At 37.5% G+C, this 18,926-nt stretch overlaps 1 protein-coding gene across 1 annotated transcript in view; it reads right to left on the bottom strand.

The window, feature by feature from the left end:
* The window catches only part of SGCD (sarcoglycan delta), a 1,194,387-nt gene that overhangs the window by 800,002 nt on the left and 375,459 nt on the right, over window positions 1-18,926 (bottom strand). The window contains exon 3 of the mRNA XM_025388744.1: window positions 5,791-5,864. The gene's annotated coding sequence lies outside the window, so the exon portion shown is untranslated. The remainder of the gene's footprint in view (window positions 1-5,790; window positions 5,865-18,926) is intronic.

Below are 18,926 nucleotides of genomic sequence, written 5' to 3'. Positions count from 1 at the left end.
TCTCTATACACACTTTCTCACCAGGTACATCTTCCAGGTCCACAGCTTGAGATACCAGTTATACTCTGAAAACTCTGAGATTTGTCTCCAGGCCCAGATATTTCCCTGAACTCTAAACTCAATCAACTGACTCTTCAACAACTCTACTTGGGATTCCAATGGGCATATCAGATATAACATGACCCAACTGAGGTCATGACTTCACCACCACCACCACCAGCTCCCACCTGGAAAATACTAAAGCCCTCCTTCTTCTAAGTGTATACCTTCTCAGTCAATGGCAATTTTATTCACCCAGTTGGTCAGGCCTAAACCCTCCAAGTAAACCTTGATGCCTGTCTTGCCTATCTACCTCACATTGTCCATTTCATCAGCACATTCTGGTGGCGCTATCTTCAGAATAAATCCAGCAGCTGACCATTTTTTACCACATCTTTTACTACCATGCTGGCGCAAGACATCATTAAAGATCTGCAAGGTTGCACAGCAGGCTTTCCCAAACTAGGGCTGGTATTTTCCACCAGGCCCATGTAAGAGAATGACACTCCCCTGCTCAAAACCTTCCACCTCACTCAGACTCAAAGTTAAAGTTGTTACAATGGCCAAAAAGATCCTGCTTGATGTTTGATGCATCTTTCTTACCACCATCCTCATCATCTACCCTTCTCCCTCTCATTTCTTCCTCTCTAGCCATGCTGCTCCTCTAACACACCCCTGACTCTATCAGGAGCCTTTGAACTCATCATTCCCTCTACCTGGGAAACTTTTCTCCTCACTGTTTCATGTCTTTGCCCAAATGTTACCTTTCCAGTGAGGACCCTTGTAAAATTACCCTGCTTAAAATTATAAACTCATACCACATATCTCATCCCTTTTTCTCTAGATGTAAAAGTCTTTTTGATGTATTACATGTCTATCTGTTTATTATCTCTCATCCCCCAATAAAATGTAAACTCCATGCATGCAAGAAATTCTATCTCTGGTATCCTGCTGTGTCTCCAGCACCTCACTTCACTGATAACCTTGCACGAAGGTGGAGCTCAATAAATATTCATTGAATGAATGAATAAGCAGACAGTAAGGTTAAGTAAACCTTCTCATGGCCACTCAGTTGATAAGTGGCTGAGCCTGGTTTGAACCAAAAGCATTCCATCTCCTGTATTTTTGACAACTATGAAATACTGACTAGATGAATGTCTTCTAGTGTTGGGTTTAGGAAAAGGATTGGTATAGTCTGTAGTGTGATGCAAAAGATGAATGTTAGGTATATTTGTGAAGTTAGCAAACAAAAGCCCCAAAACTATTTCTAGGAGATACTCTAAAGAGTATGTGTGGCATGTATTGGGATGACTCTGCTTACAGGCTAATACTGAAATCTCATTGTTACTTTCATCATATCTTTTTCAGATTTTCTGCCTTTGCTTCCATGCCATTATTTCCTGTCATTCCCTCAACTCTCAGTCCCTGCTTTACTATAATAAAAAGTATGAAGTAAAGGAATCCAGGGTTAGATAACAAAAAGGGGAAATGATGTGTTTAGGGAAAAGGTATTGGGCAGTCATCAAAGGACTTTAGATCTAAACCTAATTTGGTCACCAATTTGTCATTTGCCTTTAGGGTTGTCCCTTCCTCTCCCTGGGGTACCCCTCATTTTTATTTTATGTTACCCCTCATTGGGGGTAACATAAATTCCTTCGAAGACCTTTAGCTCCCAAAAATGATCTTTTTTTTTTTTTAACTAATAAAAGGCTCCCTTATCCTCAGTAGTCTAAAAGTGGTTAGGAAATATGGTGCAATGTTTAAGAACTTGGCTTTGGGGTTTACTACTGAGGTTCTCGTTCTGGTTCTACCACTGTGAAACCCTGGCCAAGATAATCAACTTCTCTAAGTATCATATTTCTTTTCTATAAAAGATAGATGATGAAAATACCTATCCCTCTAGGATGTTTATGCAAATGAAATGAAGTCATAGGTAAATCACTCATTACTGTGCATAATGTAAGTGCTGAATAAACTTTTACTGTTCTTTATTTTTAAAGTTTTTACTGCTGCAGGGTTACATTCTGCATGATATTTCATAAATGTATCTACCTTCATCTTACTTCCCACTGGAGTCTGAATCTTTCCATCTTTTATCATATGACATTGCTTTTGTAGCCCTTAATGACTTTGGGCAACTTTGTCTGGACCATTTCCAGGATCAGTTGTATGCAGTTACCCCAGCTGCCCCCACATTCCAGGGCAGATGGTGGAACATTGTAACATGAGAAAGTCATGTTTTCTGATTCATTCATTGTCTGCTTTCTCATACCCGGCAATTTGAAGATGATCTTGGCCTCAGTTTTGGAATGTCAAGCCACAGTCTACAATTATTCCTGCATTCTGAAGCCAAGAGACACAACATTGGAAGCAAACAATGCTGTAATTCAGCACAATGATAGATGGAGTTATTAAAGAAATTGTGCTGACTGCTTTGAGAATTTAAGTCTCAAGTCTATCCAAATGCATCTTTCTTTCTTCTTTTCCTAACTGATATTAAGAAACTGTCTATGCTCAGGTAGTAACAACAGAAAAATATGTCACCTACCTTTCAGGTTTAGTTATATCCCAACCTAATAAATAGTTACAATGCTTCAGGGAAAAGGTATTTACAGTCCATTCTAAGTCACCCAAGGACATGATCCAAAGCACATTTACAAAGCAAATGTTTATGAAATATATAATCTTTGCCATGCACTTTGTTAAAGACTGGGGATATGGTAGAGGATAATAGTGACTTTATTCCTACCTTCATTAAGCCTTTTTTCCAGCAGTTTTTCTTTATCTTTTGTTATTTCCTAACTTTGCCCAGATATGGTTAGACATGACACATTCCTACAAATTTGTTGATTCTCTCAAGTAGTGATATAGGGTGTGCTGACATAAATATCCCAATTTCTGCTTGATAGAGAGAGACAATTTCATAATATTTGGTTTTCTTGGGAACAACTTTCATTTCCTTACTTTGCTTCCCACCTCCCACCCAATACACACCTCTTTCTGCTTTATTTCCCTCCTTCAACAAAGAAACAAAAAAGTATTCACCAAATTCCACTATCCATTAATAAGATGCCACATGGCACAGTAAAGGACACCAGGTCCAGAGGGCACAGCTTCAGAAATTAGCTTTTTTGAAATCCTTGGAAACAATAAAGGGATTATATGGTAAAATAAAATGAGAAAGTATATACTAGGAATAATGTGAAATAAAATAATGTCAAGAAAGAACAACATATGTCTTAAATCACCAGTGTCTGCATGGGAAAGTACTAATCATAGAGGTAGGTGGCATCTTTGCCTGTCAGGAGGCCTTGAACGCTTCAGGGAATCTGTCATTTTTCAAGAGGTATCAATTAGTGGTTGCTCTGATGGCAGAGTGTGAACCACACCTCTCTAATGGTTAGGTTGTGTTAAAAATGATTCCTGTGAGCATAAAGCACACACAGACATGGGTTTCACAGATACCCTGGTACCAAGACAGACTCCCAAGAGAGGCAGGCATCCTGAGAAGGCAGAACCAGGGAGAGTGGGAGTAGTAGAAGGTATTAGCAACTCTAAATGGGTCTTAAGATTTTTGAGCAGAAGTGTGCTGGGGGAAAGGATGAACTATGGATTCAAATGTATCTAATGATGAATTTAAATTTAAAACTATGCCAACAGATTTGGGTCCTACTGGGAATTAAAGAAGCATTGCTGTAAAGATTTACCTCTCAAGAAGTGTGATCGTAGAGATACCATATAGGCATACACACCTACACATAGCATTCCTGTTGCCAACAATGCTTCACAATATGTATATTACTTCCATTTGCATAGGAGGAAATTGAGTTTGGAGACTGTCAGGCCTCTGAGCCCAAGCTAAACCATCATATCCCCTGTGACCTACAAGTACACATCCAGATGGCCGATTCCTGCCTTAACTGATGACATTCCACCACAAAAGAAGTGAAAATGGCCAGTTCCTGCCTTAACTGATGACATTCCACCACAAAAGAATTGAAAATGGCCTGTGCCTGCCTTAACTGATGGCATTACCTCGTAAAATTCCTTCTCTTGGCTCATCCTGGCTCAAAAGTTCCCCCACTGAGCACTTTGTGACCCCCGCTCCTGCCCGCCAGAGAACAACTCCCTTTGACTGTAATTTTCCTTTACCTACCCAAATCCTATAAAATGGCCCCACCCCTATCTCCCTTCACTGACTCTCTTTTTGGACTCAGCCCGCCTGCACCCAGGTGAAATAAACAGCCTTGTTGCTCACACGAAGCCTGTTCAGTGGTCTCTTCACACGGACACGAATGAAAGAGACATTAAGTAATCTGATTGAAATCACATAACTAGGAAGTGACAAGTCAGGATTCAAACTCAGAACTGACCCTGGAGCATATCAGCATTCACCAAACATGCTGAAAATCACCGTTGCTTCTTTCCTAGGTTTTATTTCTGATTAAACCTAGTTCTGACACTCGGAAATGCCACAACTTAAACTCCAAAGGAATAGCTCAGTCTCCTAATAGTATGACTGAAAACTGGCCCAGCTCAGTGTCTGCTGAGAATAGTAAAGACACCCAAATAAAAGAGGGTACATTTCCTCCAAAGGCCTAGAGGTGGTCACACTACATACTGGAATGAGCTACATGGATTGTAAACCCAGCACCAAGTCACCACAGGTGGTCAGCCTCAGTTGTAAAATATTGATTATATTTTCTAGCAGGTGACAATACTCCAAGTAGGGGCTATAAAACATAAAATACTTTGGACATCTAGGTGTCCAACTGTAACTAGAATCACCAGTTTTGGCTGGCTAAATATTAAAGACCTTCCCTTCTGTTTATTTCTAGTCTAGACAACAAACAAATAAACTGCTGGTGAAGAGCAAAATAAAATCTGTACTGCTGGATTTTAAAGATTATAGAAAACTTCCAGTGACTTTTAGATATCTAATCTCTTGCCAGTGTATTAGCATTATTTTCCTTCTTGATTAGCCTTTTAAACTGAATGGTAAAATCAAAGGGACTTTGGAAAAAAATGTCACTGAATGTTAAAATGAGGGTTTAGGAGATTTCCTGGCACCTGGGCTAACTGTTGTAGCGTTCTTGGCTAGTTAATGAAATATGTGTCTCTCATAAACTTTTAAACATGGGTTACATACTGCTGGTGTGCAAGTAGTAAAAGTAGATGCGCTTTTATAATTGAATGTACATAGAATAGATGTCCACCCTCACCCTTTTCTGTGTGCATTCACCTGGCACCTCTTCAAGTCTGACATTTACTAGTTTAGCTGTCTAGGAATACAGGTCCCCTCTTTGCCTTAAGAAATTGGTCTTTGTTACCAGGGAAGTGGTCCTCATTCCTAGCCAAACAGTAAGAGTATGTATGATTTCCTTAAATACATCCACTCTTTGTAGGATTCACATATTCAGACACCACACTCCATAAGCTTCCATGCATGCCAGTGCACCAACATACCATGTACATACCAACAGAATTCGCAGGGCAGCATGCTATCCCACACGGCCTCAAATCTAGACAGTGGGCCCTCTGTGCTGCCTCAAAACCAGGCAATGGCTGACTCCCCTACACAAGCTCCTTACTTGCTAGTGTGAAGGAAGAATTGGACCACATGCTTAGACAGATGGGTGATTAAATTACCGGTGGCTATTTTTGCTAGCTTTCCACATATCTCTAGATGCCCAACACAATTTTTAGAAATGATCAGAATCACTGATATCAGCGAAAATAGATCAGCATCACCTTATTCCCAGAACAGCAGTCTTGGATCTCTTGTTCTTAGTGACACATGAAGTCAGATCCACAATATTACACCACTGTGAACACACAAAAAAAGGATGCTCAGCAAAAACCTGTCATTCTAGGAGACTATCAACAAGGATATTATTTTGCCTTGATATCATAAAATGCAAAGATAATACTGGCTAAAGCATTAGATCCCTGCCTAGGTTTGATTCCTGGCTCAGCCACCCCCCGAGTTGTGTCCTTGGGCATGTTATTTAACCTCTCAGTGTTTCTTCTGCATCACAGATACCATGATGATATCTATCTCAAAGAGTTCTTTGTGATAATCAATTTTAAAGCACTTAGAGCAGCATCTAGAAAGGACTTAAGTATGCAATTGTTCGCTGCCAATATTCATTGTCAAATGATTTTGGGGATTTTATTTTTGCTTTAGTAAAATCCTTCCAAAATAAAGTCAGCTGACCAGTTACAGAAAGGAGGAAAACAGGAAAAAACACAAATATAAGACATTTCATCTAGTCAGGACATACAAATCCTTGAGAGCTGGGTAGAAGTTCCATGGGTGAGTATTAGATTTAAGTAAAACCTCCTCAAGGGGCCTTGAATTAATACAATGGTGCCACGCTGGGTCTGAATTTTCTTACTTATAAAACGGGCATAACACCTTAACTGTATTTTGCAAGGGTTTTAGGAGGATGAAAAAAATAGTAATATGGGCAACAATGTGTTTGCATCTTCCCTACTAGACCAAATTATTGAGAGTATGGACTCAGTTTCATGTCCATTTCTTTGAGGCACAGAGTAAGACAGAGCCATTGTACAGACGTATTATCTGTATAGGAAAATGAATCAATCATTTATGTATGATACCCTCCACTGACTGATGTCTGAACAAAGCCACATAATTTCCTTGTAACTCTGTGGTGGCAAGCAGGAAAGGCGGGCCTGTAGGGATTGACCTTTCACACTGATGTGTTCAGTAAACCCAAAGAGACTGAGGCTCAGAGGAGTAGAATGACTGCCCAACCCCTAAGCCATCAACAAAGCACAACTGACTATCATCATTATTGGCACTCAGCAAGAAGAGTCTCTGAAACTATGATTTATTGAGCTTGTATGTGCCAGCACTGTGTTCAGCTTGTATTTTCTCATGATATCTTTTCAGTAAACTAATGAGACAATATTGTTAGGATTCCCAGTTTGTAGATGAGGAACGGGAAGGCTCGGAGTGTTAAAGTAACTTGTGTAACATTATCGAGCATGGATTAGAAAGCAGGAGAGTCTTGAGTCCAGGGTCTGGGCTTCCCATCACTGTGTTATACGTTTTCCTGCTGAGACCTGAACTCATCTTTGCCTGTGATAAAAATTGTAAACATGTTTTCCGAGTTTGTTATTTATCTCCTTACACTGCTTACGGTATTTTGTGAGTACTCTTTTCATCTCATAAGAGCAAAGAGTTAATATTCCTAACATATAAACATTTTCTGGAGATAGAAGAGAAAAACTCTAGTAAGTGTCTAGAAAAATAGGCAAGGGGACATCAACAGGAAATTTAAAGAAAAAGAAGTGCAAATAGTCTGTGAGCTCAGCCACATTAATAATAAGAGAAATGCAAATTAAGGATAGAAAAATTAGAGCATCACCAAGAATAATAACTGCAAAGGATAAAAACACTACAAATATATTTAAATCTATGAGATCATAATAATACTACGAAAAAAAAGAATACAGAAAACCTCTTATTGGTCATCTTTGGGGAACCAGATCATTATTTTGAAAGTTGTAAATAATAGAAAAACAAGCATTTATCCTGCCTTTCCTTGTAGTCTATAATCAAATACTGATAAAACTTTCCATTTGTAGAAGTTTATCACCAAAAATGAAGACAAAATAATAAAATGTTAAGATCAACATTTTGTAGCCCCAATAAAATAGTAGATGTGGGCAATAATTATCAATGGCTGCTAACATTTCAACTCTTTTTTTTTTTTTTTTTTTGAGACGGAGTCTCGCTCTGTCGCCCAGGCTGGAGTGCAGTGGCTGGATCTCAGCTCACTGCAAGCTCCGCCTCCCAGGTTTACGCCATTCGCCTGCCTCAGCCTCCCGTGTAGTTGGGACTACAGGTGCCCGCCACCTCGCCCAGCTAGTTTTTTGTATTTTTTAGTAGAAATGGGGTTTCACCGTGTTAGCCAGGATGGTCTCGATCTCCTGACCTCATGATCCGCCCGTCACGGCCTCCCAAAGTGCTGGGATTACAGGCTTGAGCCATGGCGCCCGGCCGGCTGCTAACATTTCAAAAGCGAGAAGACATCATTGCCTCCTGATGGAGGTATGTAGCTTCATAGGTGAAGTTACATGTGATAAAAAACATGCAACCTAAATTACATCAAGTTGTTATCCTTAAATCTCATTTATAGGAAATCCAGGTGACTGAGAAATATGCTGTAAATAATATCATAGGGATAAAATTGGCAACATCCAGACTGTGAGACTGTCTGTAGGACAAATAACCCCATTGTCTTCCACATATAAATTACAAGAAAAACAACTAATAGTGATGCGAAAACTATGGATTAATAGAGACTTAGGAGACAAGAAAGTCTATTTTAATGGATGAAACTCATTTGGATCTTGATTTCCAAACAATATGTAAGAAAAAATTATCGATAATTTGAAAAATAATTAGATGCTTGATGTTGACGATTTATTAATGTCTTTGCATAATATTATCCTTATATTTATGGATGTCATCTTGTAGAGATGAACACTGAACTACTTAAAGAAGTGGTACTGTGGGTGGGAATTTGCTCCAATAAGGGTTAGGTAATACATACAAGACTGCCCATGAACTAGAAACCTTTGAGGTTTGCTTATGGGTAGATAGGATTTCATTACCCTATCCCCTTACTTTAATATGTTTTAAATTTCCCATAATAAAATTATAAAAAATAACTATTTGCCATATATAGGTGCATATAGCATCTGCATGACAAAGAAAGTTTACCAAAATGATCCTAATAGTCCTCCTGTCGGGGTGGTAAGATTATGTATCATTTGACTTTTTAAATTTTCCAATTTTTCTTAATAAGCATTTGATGCATTTACAAACAGAAATGAAAAAGTTAATATAAAACAGTTTATTTCCATATGAGATTTTAAACATCAATAATATTTTATTGTTTAAACAATTAAGAAGCAAATTTTGCAAAATCTTAAGATTTGCTAAAGCTGGGTGATTAGCACACTGTATTCACCATATAATTTTCCTTAATTTAAAAATTGTAATATTTTATAATACAATATTATAAAAGTTGAAAATAAAATATCTGGACTATTATCTGCTATCCCTGTCTGTTAGGTTATATTGAATATCTTTTCTCCAAAATAATGTCTAAAAGATAAGTGTGTCACACAATGCAAACAATATGTGTAAGAGATTCTAGGAATCTGTCCTATGGCAAAATGTAAAAACATTAATCTATATATCTTTAAACATTTTGATTTTTAAAGGAACGAAAATATGGCTTGTAATTTACTGAAGGAATTTTACTTTCATACTGCTCGATGATTAGGAAAAAGTCTTAATCATTCAGTTAAAAATATTTCAAAAAACAACTGGATGGGGCCCTAGGGACTAGGCAATTGAATCCTATTATTTCATAGATGGGAGGAGAAAGGCTTATCCAAAGCCACATAAATGACTTGGGTCAGATGGATGACAAAAACCCAGGCCTCCAACACCTATTTCCCATCTTTCATGATCATGTTGTACAATGTGGCATTTTATAAAATGCTTCTATGATACCAGTAAAACTACAAAACTACATAGATTATCAGAAAAGGGATATGACAAATACGTGGATAAAGAGTTGTGGCTTGTGTGAGGGTACCCGTGATGGAGAAAAGGGGGCTATGTCTTTATATGTAGATTACTTATTATAGTAGTCTTAGGTTCACAGCAAAATCGAATTGAACTTCAGAGAGCTCGCATATATATCCCTTGTGCTCTACCCATCCCTTCAAATGCACAGTATAATCCACCAACTGGCATGGTACATTTCTTAAACTTGATGAACCATTACACTGACACAAAATTATCCCTCAAAATCCATAATTTACATTAGGGTTCATGCTTGGTGTTGTGCATTCTATGGGTTTTGACAAATGTATTATGATATGCATCCTGCACTACAGTATTATACAGAGTAGTTTCTCTGCCCTAAAAGTTCCCTGGCTCCATCTATTTATCCCTCCCTCCCCACAAATCCCTAGCAACTACCGTCTCCATAGTTTTTTCCTTTTCTAGAAAGTCATATTGCTGGAATCATATAGCATATAGAATTTACAGATGGGCTTTCTTCACATAGTAATATACATTTAAGGTTCCTCCATGTACTTTTATGGCTTGATAAAAATTTCTTCTTAGCACAGAATAGTATTCCATTGTATAGATGTACCACAATTTATTTATCCATTCATCAAAAGAAGGACACGTTGGCTCTTTCCAGCTTTTGGTAATTATGAATAAGGCTGCTATAAACATCCATGTGCAAGTTTTTGTGTGGACGTAAGTTTTTCACTCATTTGTGTAAACACCAAGAATATGACTGCTGTATCCTATGGTAAAAGTAGGTTTAGCTTTGTAAGAAACTGCCAAACTGTCTTCTACAGCAGCTGTAAAGAGAGGCTCAATTTTAAAAATGATCAGCTAAGTGAAAATCACACACAAATGGTATTAATCCTGAAATGTCTTAGGCAGGCAGCATGCCCAGGCTGACATTCTGTACCTCAAAAGCCACTCAACTCTAAGATCTCTGAGGTCAGGGAATTTTTTAGGGTTTGCTGTATTTCCAGTCCTTAAAACAGTACTGGAGCACAGTAAGTTCTCATTCAATGTGCGTTAGATAAATAAATAAATGCAAAGGAAAAAAATCTTCCCTCCAGTTTTGTAGCAGAGAGTTCTTAGGTCAAAAACAAGTGAAATGAAGACTTTTTCTTAGGGACCAGAGTGTTTGAAAACTAAGTATTTTTAAACAATAGAATCTCACTCAGGCAAAGTCCTCCCCTATAAAAGGTGTGAAGGCCTGGGACAGAGAAAGAAAAGCAGAATCTCTTCTCTTACTCTGAGGCATGGGCTCACCGCATGGAACAGAGGACAGGATCTTCTACACGATTTAAACAGTTTTCTTTTTATTTGCCATGCACGTAAAGCTGAATTTACATAAATTAAATGCACATAAGCTGAGATTCCACTATAATTGCAAAACCATTGCATTGGAAATAAGCTTTCATTGAAATCACATTAGAAACCAGAAAGATTAAATTAGATTTCGAAGCATATTTAGCCCTATCAAGAGGTAGATTATAGAAAGTTTATAAAACAACACAGACACACACAGCAGGCCAGAGTGCCTGGCCAGGAAATGAACAGCCTCATCACCTCCATATGGAGGGGAAAGCTGTCATCTCATATCGAGACCTGGATGATCAATCACCCAAACCGTAGAACTCTTACTCTACAAACTTAAATGGCCATGCAAACAAACAAATCACCGATTCACCTGGCCTCAGTTTCCTAAACTGTAGAAGGGGCATAATATTACCTCTATATATGATTGATTAATGGAGAGAGATTACATATGATGGGTCTAGCTTCCTGGTTCTCAATTCTCAAACAAAAACAAACCATAACAATCCCTTAAAATCTAGGTGTGAAGTAATGAGAATTCATTTCAACCTTGTTACCACCACAGGTTTGCTAATCCTAAGCCTTCCCAAAACCTTATGCTTCCCATCCTCAGCACACACTAATTTACTATTTAATATGTCTTAAGAATCCACAGAGCCCTATGAATTACATAAATGTGACTTAGGTGACTGGCTATTATTTTTCCCTCACCCTTCTCATCAGGCAAATGTGAAGCTAAATTAGTCACTTATCATAAAGTTCTCTGAAAACATTAAAGTCTAAAGAAATGCTTGATAATTGTTCTTAGCCGTCTGGTGCCAAGTGATGCTCATGAACTTACATGAGCCATTTGGTAAAAATCCAAAAACGTCTATCTTAATTTTACATCTCACTTACTGAAAGTTCCAAGTTGAGAAATTTCTAAGAGGAGAAAATGGTTTATAAAAAGGAAAACAAATGGGTAAATCTTTGAACTCGTTCACATAAGAAGGCTTACAAAAATTCACCTTTTGTAATCCTAGCACTTTGGGAGGCTGAGGTGGGCGGATCACTTGAGGTCAGGAGTTCAAGACCAGCCTGGCTAACATGGTGATACCCTGTCTCTACTAAAAATACAAAAACTAGCCCGGCATGGCAGCGCAAGCCTGTAGTCCCAGCTACTTGGGAGGCTGAGGCAGGAGAATTACTTAAACCTAGGAGGCAGAAGTTGCAGTGAGCCGAGATCATGCCACTGCACTCCAGCCTGGGTGACAGAGCAAGACTCTGTCTCAAGAAAAAAAAAATCCACCTCTATCACTGGTTTTAACAAGTGAAACTAAGGTAACATCACACTGTTAACCTCTCCAATACATGTGCACACACATGGTAAAGGATTAATTGTGTCTGCTTTTCTTTCTCAGTTCTTTCACATGACTAGCTACACATCAGTGCCTCTCATATGGAGAAGATTACTGAGTCTCTCTTCTTTCCTAGACTGAGCCACTAAAAAGCAGACATCTCCTTGTCTGCATTATTATAATAGCCTTCAACTAGTCTCTACTCAAGGCATCTCTGGCTGATCCCAGTCCATTGTCTACCTTATAGATGAAAGGATCTTAAAAATAAATGATTTCCACTTCTCTGTCCAAACTTTCCAAAGGCTTCCCACTGCCCTTAGAATGAAATCCCAAATTCTCAACATTGCTTAGGAAGTCATCTGAGACCTGGCCCCTGGCTACATCACCGGTGGCATCTTGTACCATACCCTCTCACCTACTCAGTGTACACCAGCCACACTGGGCATCATTTCTTTCACTGTGAAGTGTCACACTCTGTCTTGTCTCAGTGCCTTGAGAATACTGGAAATAGAAGATACCACTTTGACCCACAAGCTCTCCAAAAGAAATATGAAAACAGGTTTGAGGGTAATTTGCAAATGTCTCTGAGCACCTCCTCTCTTCTTTTTTCTCACTCATAAGGAGGTTGTGTCCATCTGCCCATGGATGTCTTAGAGCTTGTTTAATTTCCTTCTTTAATGTAATAGTGTAAATAGATCCAATTTGCTAAACATATTTTTTTCTTGTTCAAATATTGTCTGTCTCATTCTTCCCTGCTCACCCCAGATCTCAGACTCTTCACAACACATTTACCCTCACAATTTATAAAAGCTGGCAGCCTGGATACTAAACTCAGTTCTCAAGCAGGGTCAAACCAGCTGAGACACCCACCCGGAGTAGCTAGAAGGACATTACTTATCTTTCAATGATTTTATGACAACCTCTAGCTTCTGAAAATCACTGGATATTACTCTAAAAATAAAACATTACAGATAATTACCCCTTAGAATGGAACAAATCATTATATTAATTTGAAAAGTTATCTTGGATATGGGAAAGAGTTTTTTTTTTTTTTTAAGTTGCCAGTGTACATGAAAAACCTCATTTCTGAGAGGAAATAAGGAACAAAAAATTGCTTCATGCTTCCTGAAATTCATTTTGCTGATGCTAATAACAAGTCCAACACTGTACAGTCCCAGAGAACGCTCAGAAAGAATTACAGAAAGTGTGTCAGAAGGAGAGAAAGGAAAGAAAATTATAGGTGAGTGAAAAATAGCTTTTTAATTTTGGAAGAATATTTGGTTCTACGGACTCCGAACTCAGTACAAATAAGTTAAAGTAGAAATCTAATTACTATAATTCCAAGGGAAGAAATATAATAAAGCCTTATAGAGGTCAGCAAAACAAAATTAAAGGTAATATTAATAAAACCTAACTCCTATTCATATGTATTGACCCACTTCTTTCTCCTAACAACTTGTGAGGTAGATTCTCCTCTAATCTCCACCTCACACATGGAAAAAACAATCAACTTATCCAAGGCAGCAGTGCTGAGATTTAAGTCAAGGTGACTTGGCTCTGGAGTCCACACTTGTAACCATGACACTGTGCTGCTTCTCACATCTTAAAGGAAGTCAGATGCAAAGAGATGCCTTAAATATTACACTTTGCTACTGACCCCCAAAGCAGAGGTGAGTTATCTGCTCCTGACAATGCAGGACAGAAACTCAGAATATTGTGTAAATAAACAAAACTAAGTCCTAGAGGCCTTCTGACATGTGTCAAATGATCTAAGGTCTCTTGATTCATAACCCATAGTTGTCCTAACAAGCCCTGGTACCTAATTTGGCAAATACCTATGGAGTGCCGTTCAAACATTTGTCACAGTGTTGACAAATGAATCAGACATAGGGCAGTAAATGGATTAGGAAAGTAAGTACAAAACTTATTTGTTGTGGGATCACAAATGAGTGGATAACACACATTTGAGACATCAGAGAGAGGGGCATGAGATGGAGGCTGAAGGGGGTTTGGCTGGATGAAAGCAGAGGAGGGGAAGAGATGCAAAGACCATTTCAGGCAGAAGAAACTACGGGTAAGAAAGCTTGGAAGAGAGAACACTGTACTTTCAAGGAAATTTATAAAGTCCTATATGGATGGATGAGTTGCATATTTTGAGGACAGAGCACTCTACACAATCAGAATGGAAAAATACATTGGGATGAGTCACACAGAGCCATGCAGACTACATTAAGGAGTTTAAACATATAAAGCTGCCTTTAGGTTTCAGGGAAAAGAAAGACTTCTAGCTCAAATGACTTTCTTCTCCTTCCTATCCCACTCCACTTACCCACTGCACCATCCCTACCAAACAGAAATCAAAAAAGAACCAAACAAAACTGAGTCACTGAAATTAGCATAGAACCTGAAAGGGAGAAGATGAAGTCAACAAGATGAGAAGTGAAGCGGGGAAAAAGTATATGTCCAGAAGAAGAGAAATGTTACTTCACAAGAAGGCAAGCAACTACAGGGCAACTCTGAATGATGAGATCAAAGGACCTATCAGTTGTGTGTTAAAACCAGCTAGCAGGAGCCACCTGTCAAATTTTCAGGAGTTTCATGAGCTGCTTATTAAGTCATCAGTAACTTGAAAGCAGCCATATTGGGAATACTCACACCATGAACATTGACAAATGTTCTAAAATAGGGCTTTTCTTTCTTGAGAGGTGAGTTACTAGCAAGCACTGCCTACATTCACTGAGTGTTTGTTGTTGTTATTATTGGAGAAAAATAAATAATACAAAGGTTCCATTTTTTAAACTCCCCCTTACTCTATGAAGTCTTTATGTATTAGGAAGTGTAACACAAATCTGAAATAATAGACTGTTGTCTAATTTCTTAGCCCAATGTATTGGTGTTGGCTTAACCCACTTACAGCAAGGCCAAATACTGAACTTGATCAACTCTCTTATCCATGAGTTCCTACTGATATTTGTAGACCTACAACTGCACCAAATGTATGAAATAAAAAACAATATATTTGATTAGGAAAGCCAATAAGACTTGATAGAAATAATATCTATGTTTTCAATATTCTTAAAGTAAATACAATTAGGAGTTTTAGATGGCTGTTTCAAATAAATGAAATTATGAATGTGTCATAAAGGTATATTCCATATATTTGATAAATACCTAGTAAATTTCATTATTAAAATGTATAACAGATTATACTTATTTAATGCTATATGTATAAGGCATCCAATCTTATAATAATCTCTACTTGGCTTTAACTATTATCTCCATTTTACAGCTAAGAAAATTCGGGTCTATATATTAAATAGCTTGCCCAAATTTTATAGCCATTAAGAGACAAAAGTTCCTAGTCACTGATTCCATAGCAAAAACTGTTAAATCCTATACATAACTGCTTGCTAAGATACTTTAATGCCATTAGGTAATGTTATGAAATGCAAAAAGTAAAGTCGTGCAATTTAAATTTTTTAAATTAACATTTTAAAAATTAAACATTAATGTTTACTAGAAGGTGTGCATCCTAGTTTACTCTGGTTTTCTGGCATAAAAATTGGTAGTGCCAAGGATTGGAAAGGATTAGTTTTCTTTATTGCAACAGAAACTCTTAAATGGCTGACAATATACCAACTCATCAAATTAGACAATGTGCTTCATTCCTTTCATAAAATATTCCAAATGGTGCCCATATTATGATAAACATTGGAAACTATCAGACTACTCTCTTGTATTTCACATATTTCTGTTTAGATGTACATATACCAAGAGGCAACTGTGTTTGTTCCCGAGCTTGTTTACTTCAGCTACTCTTGTTTGCAAAAGCACATGTTTCTACATTATTTATTATAAACACTATGTAAATCAATAAAATGTGTGGAAAAACAGAATTGCTGTTTCCATGGAGAGTAAGTTGAAAAACATTAGTAGGCATAAATCTATAAATGGCAGAAAATATTAACTTGCACAAAAGATATATCTGTAAGGAGGAATAGGAGTTAAGAGCGGGAATGACAAAACAAACAAACAAACAAACAAAGATCAACTACTTTCAGTTGCCTGGGAGGGAGGATTTGTGGGAAGACAGAGAGCTTCATTGAAGAGATGTTTAACTTTGAAAAATGACTAGGATTTTGGAAAGTGGAAATAATACACATTTAAGTTAGTATGACCAAGTAAAAATCTAATTTAGAAGAGAACAATATACATATTTTTATACATAATTATTGAATTGTAACGGAATTATAAATGAAGAAAGATCTGCTAGTCTTATACAGAGGTTTTAACCTGAAACCATGAATGAGCTGCTAGGGGTTCCGTTAACCCCCTGCAATTTATGTAAAGTTGTTTTTCACATTTTCCTAGACAGAGGGCCGACCACTTCTGATCTAAAATGGATTTAGAACCACTAACCTACAGACTTACTCCAAGGTAAATTGATGGGCTCATGAGGTAGCTACTGTCTGTTGACTAAAATGAGGATTAGAAATTAATCATAATTGTCAGCTTTATTTGCTTTTAAGAATTGGTAGCAGACAGCAGTAGTAAGGGGCAGTTACTGAGAAAAGCAGAAAAAATAATGCTGGGCCGAAAAATAGAGTGACTGTATATGACATTTAGAAAAGAACTTAATTAGACCTCAACCTGTAGACAAGGACTCTTTAACACAGAGATCAAACGTCAAGGGGAAGAGATATGTTCTGTGATGAAAAACGAACATAAGCAATAGGATACACATTTTCTAAAACATGGTTAACAATTCTTTACAGGGTAAAGAATTTAAGTCACCCTTATGATATTGGATACACTAAAATAATTCATCACTCGAGACTCAACAAATTAAATATAAATATCATAGTGTTGCCATTTCATATACGTAACATCACTGAAAAGGGATTAACTTTATATGTATAGATACTAGTGGGCAAGAAAGAGAAACCTAAGTATCTGTCTTCTAAAGAGATTTATGTGATACATATGCCCATTCTAACAAGCTCTGAAATCCTACTTTTATTAGTGTGCCTCAAAGTTGTGAATAGTTAAATATAGATCATTAGTCAGTGCATGGTTAATTACATATCAGTATCTCTTGCAGATTAAAACATCTGCGGTTTAATTATCTTCACATAGCAGACCTCATTTTCTACTCATTCAGGTTGGAACAATGCAGTCACAAAATAGATTGTTCTAGATTAAAATCAGCTTGATAGTACTTCACAAAGCTAATTTAAAAGGAAGAACAAAACACACCTGCTTCGCGTCTCAGGGAGAAACAAGCTCCTGCTTTATACCTTTCTGCATTCACATGAATGCCATAGCAAAGCATTCACCGTGTAGTCCTGTCTTTCCTTCACTACTTTTACATAGCAATCACAGTTTTCACACAGCTAGCTCTTCAAATTCTTATTTTCAAATCTGCAAATTTGCTAAACTTTCCATTTAAATGATTTCAATTCTGGTTTTGAGGTCCTGTCCCTACACATAAACAGATCATCTTCAGATTTGGATCACTGCACATAATTACCAACACAGTATTATTCTCCTGCTTTTTTTTTTTTTTTTTTTTTTTTTTGAGGCAAAGTCTCTCTCTGTTGCCCAGGCTGGAATGCAGTGGCATGATCTCTGCTCACTGCAACCTCCGCCTCCTGGGTTCAATCAATTCTCTACCTCAGCCTCCCAAGTAGCTGGGATTACAGGCTCCTGCCACCACACCTGGCTAATTTTTGCATTTTTAGTAGAGACGGTGTTTCACCATCTTGGCCAGGCTGGTCTTGAACTCCTGACCTCATGATCCACCCGCCTCAGCCTCCCAAAGTGCTGGGATTACAGGCATGAGACACTGCAACCGGTCTCTTTACTTTCTTTCACAGTCCTAAGTGATCCCTTAAAGGAGAGATCATCCCTCAGAAGGGAGGAAAACACGACAGTGTCTTAACACTGTCCTAAATTTAAGACAGAGAAACCAGAAAAACAGTTTTAAATACATAAATGGTGCTTAGAATAATTTACTTGATTACATGTCCCGCAAGTATTTTCCTTCATGTTTTTGTAATGAACCTGACCATGAAAAAACAAATTTACGTCTGTCATCTGTGTCATAACGAGCTGAGCTCATTTGGTGAGGAAAACCTACAATTTAATTGCTTGATTTAAATTTGGCTAGAATGCATACTGAAACATTACTCTTTTAATTATGTTAATTTATAACTGAAAAGTTAAATTTACAAAGGCAATAACATTAATTATTTACTTGCCCATTAAAGTTGAATATATATTACAAAGCTAATTGGCTTCATAAGTCTGCCAAAAAATTAAAAACAATGTGTTCACTGATTTATACAGGAGGGCACACATATTATCAGCAGGTTGGTGTGTTTGTATGGTTTTTTGGTGGATTACATGAAAATATGTGTGAAGTACTTTCTTTGTTTATACAATACTTCACATAGGGTCTTTCTTCCTTGTTTAAAATACATTTTAAAAAAGAAAGGAAGAGAGGCAACTAACATGTATTCAACGCCTTCTCTGTATCCCGCTTTCCATGTAAGATCTCATTTAATCCCAGAACTGAAAAAAATACTAATTGGCATTATCTCCTTTTT

The sequence above is a fragment of the Theropithecus gelada genome, chromosome 6 (assembly GCF_003255815.1).
Source record: "Theropithecus gelada isolate Dixy chromosome 6, Tgel_1.0, whole genome shotgun sequence".
Lineage (NCBI taxonomy): Eukaryota > Metazoa > Chordata > Mammalia > Primates > Cercopithecidae > Theropithecus > Theropithecus gelada.
Note: the sequence above shows the minus strand (reverse complement) of the source record. Positions and strands in the feature narration are given on the sequence as shown.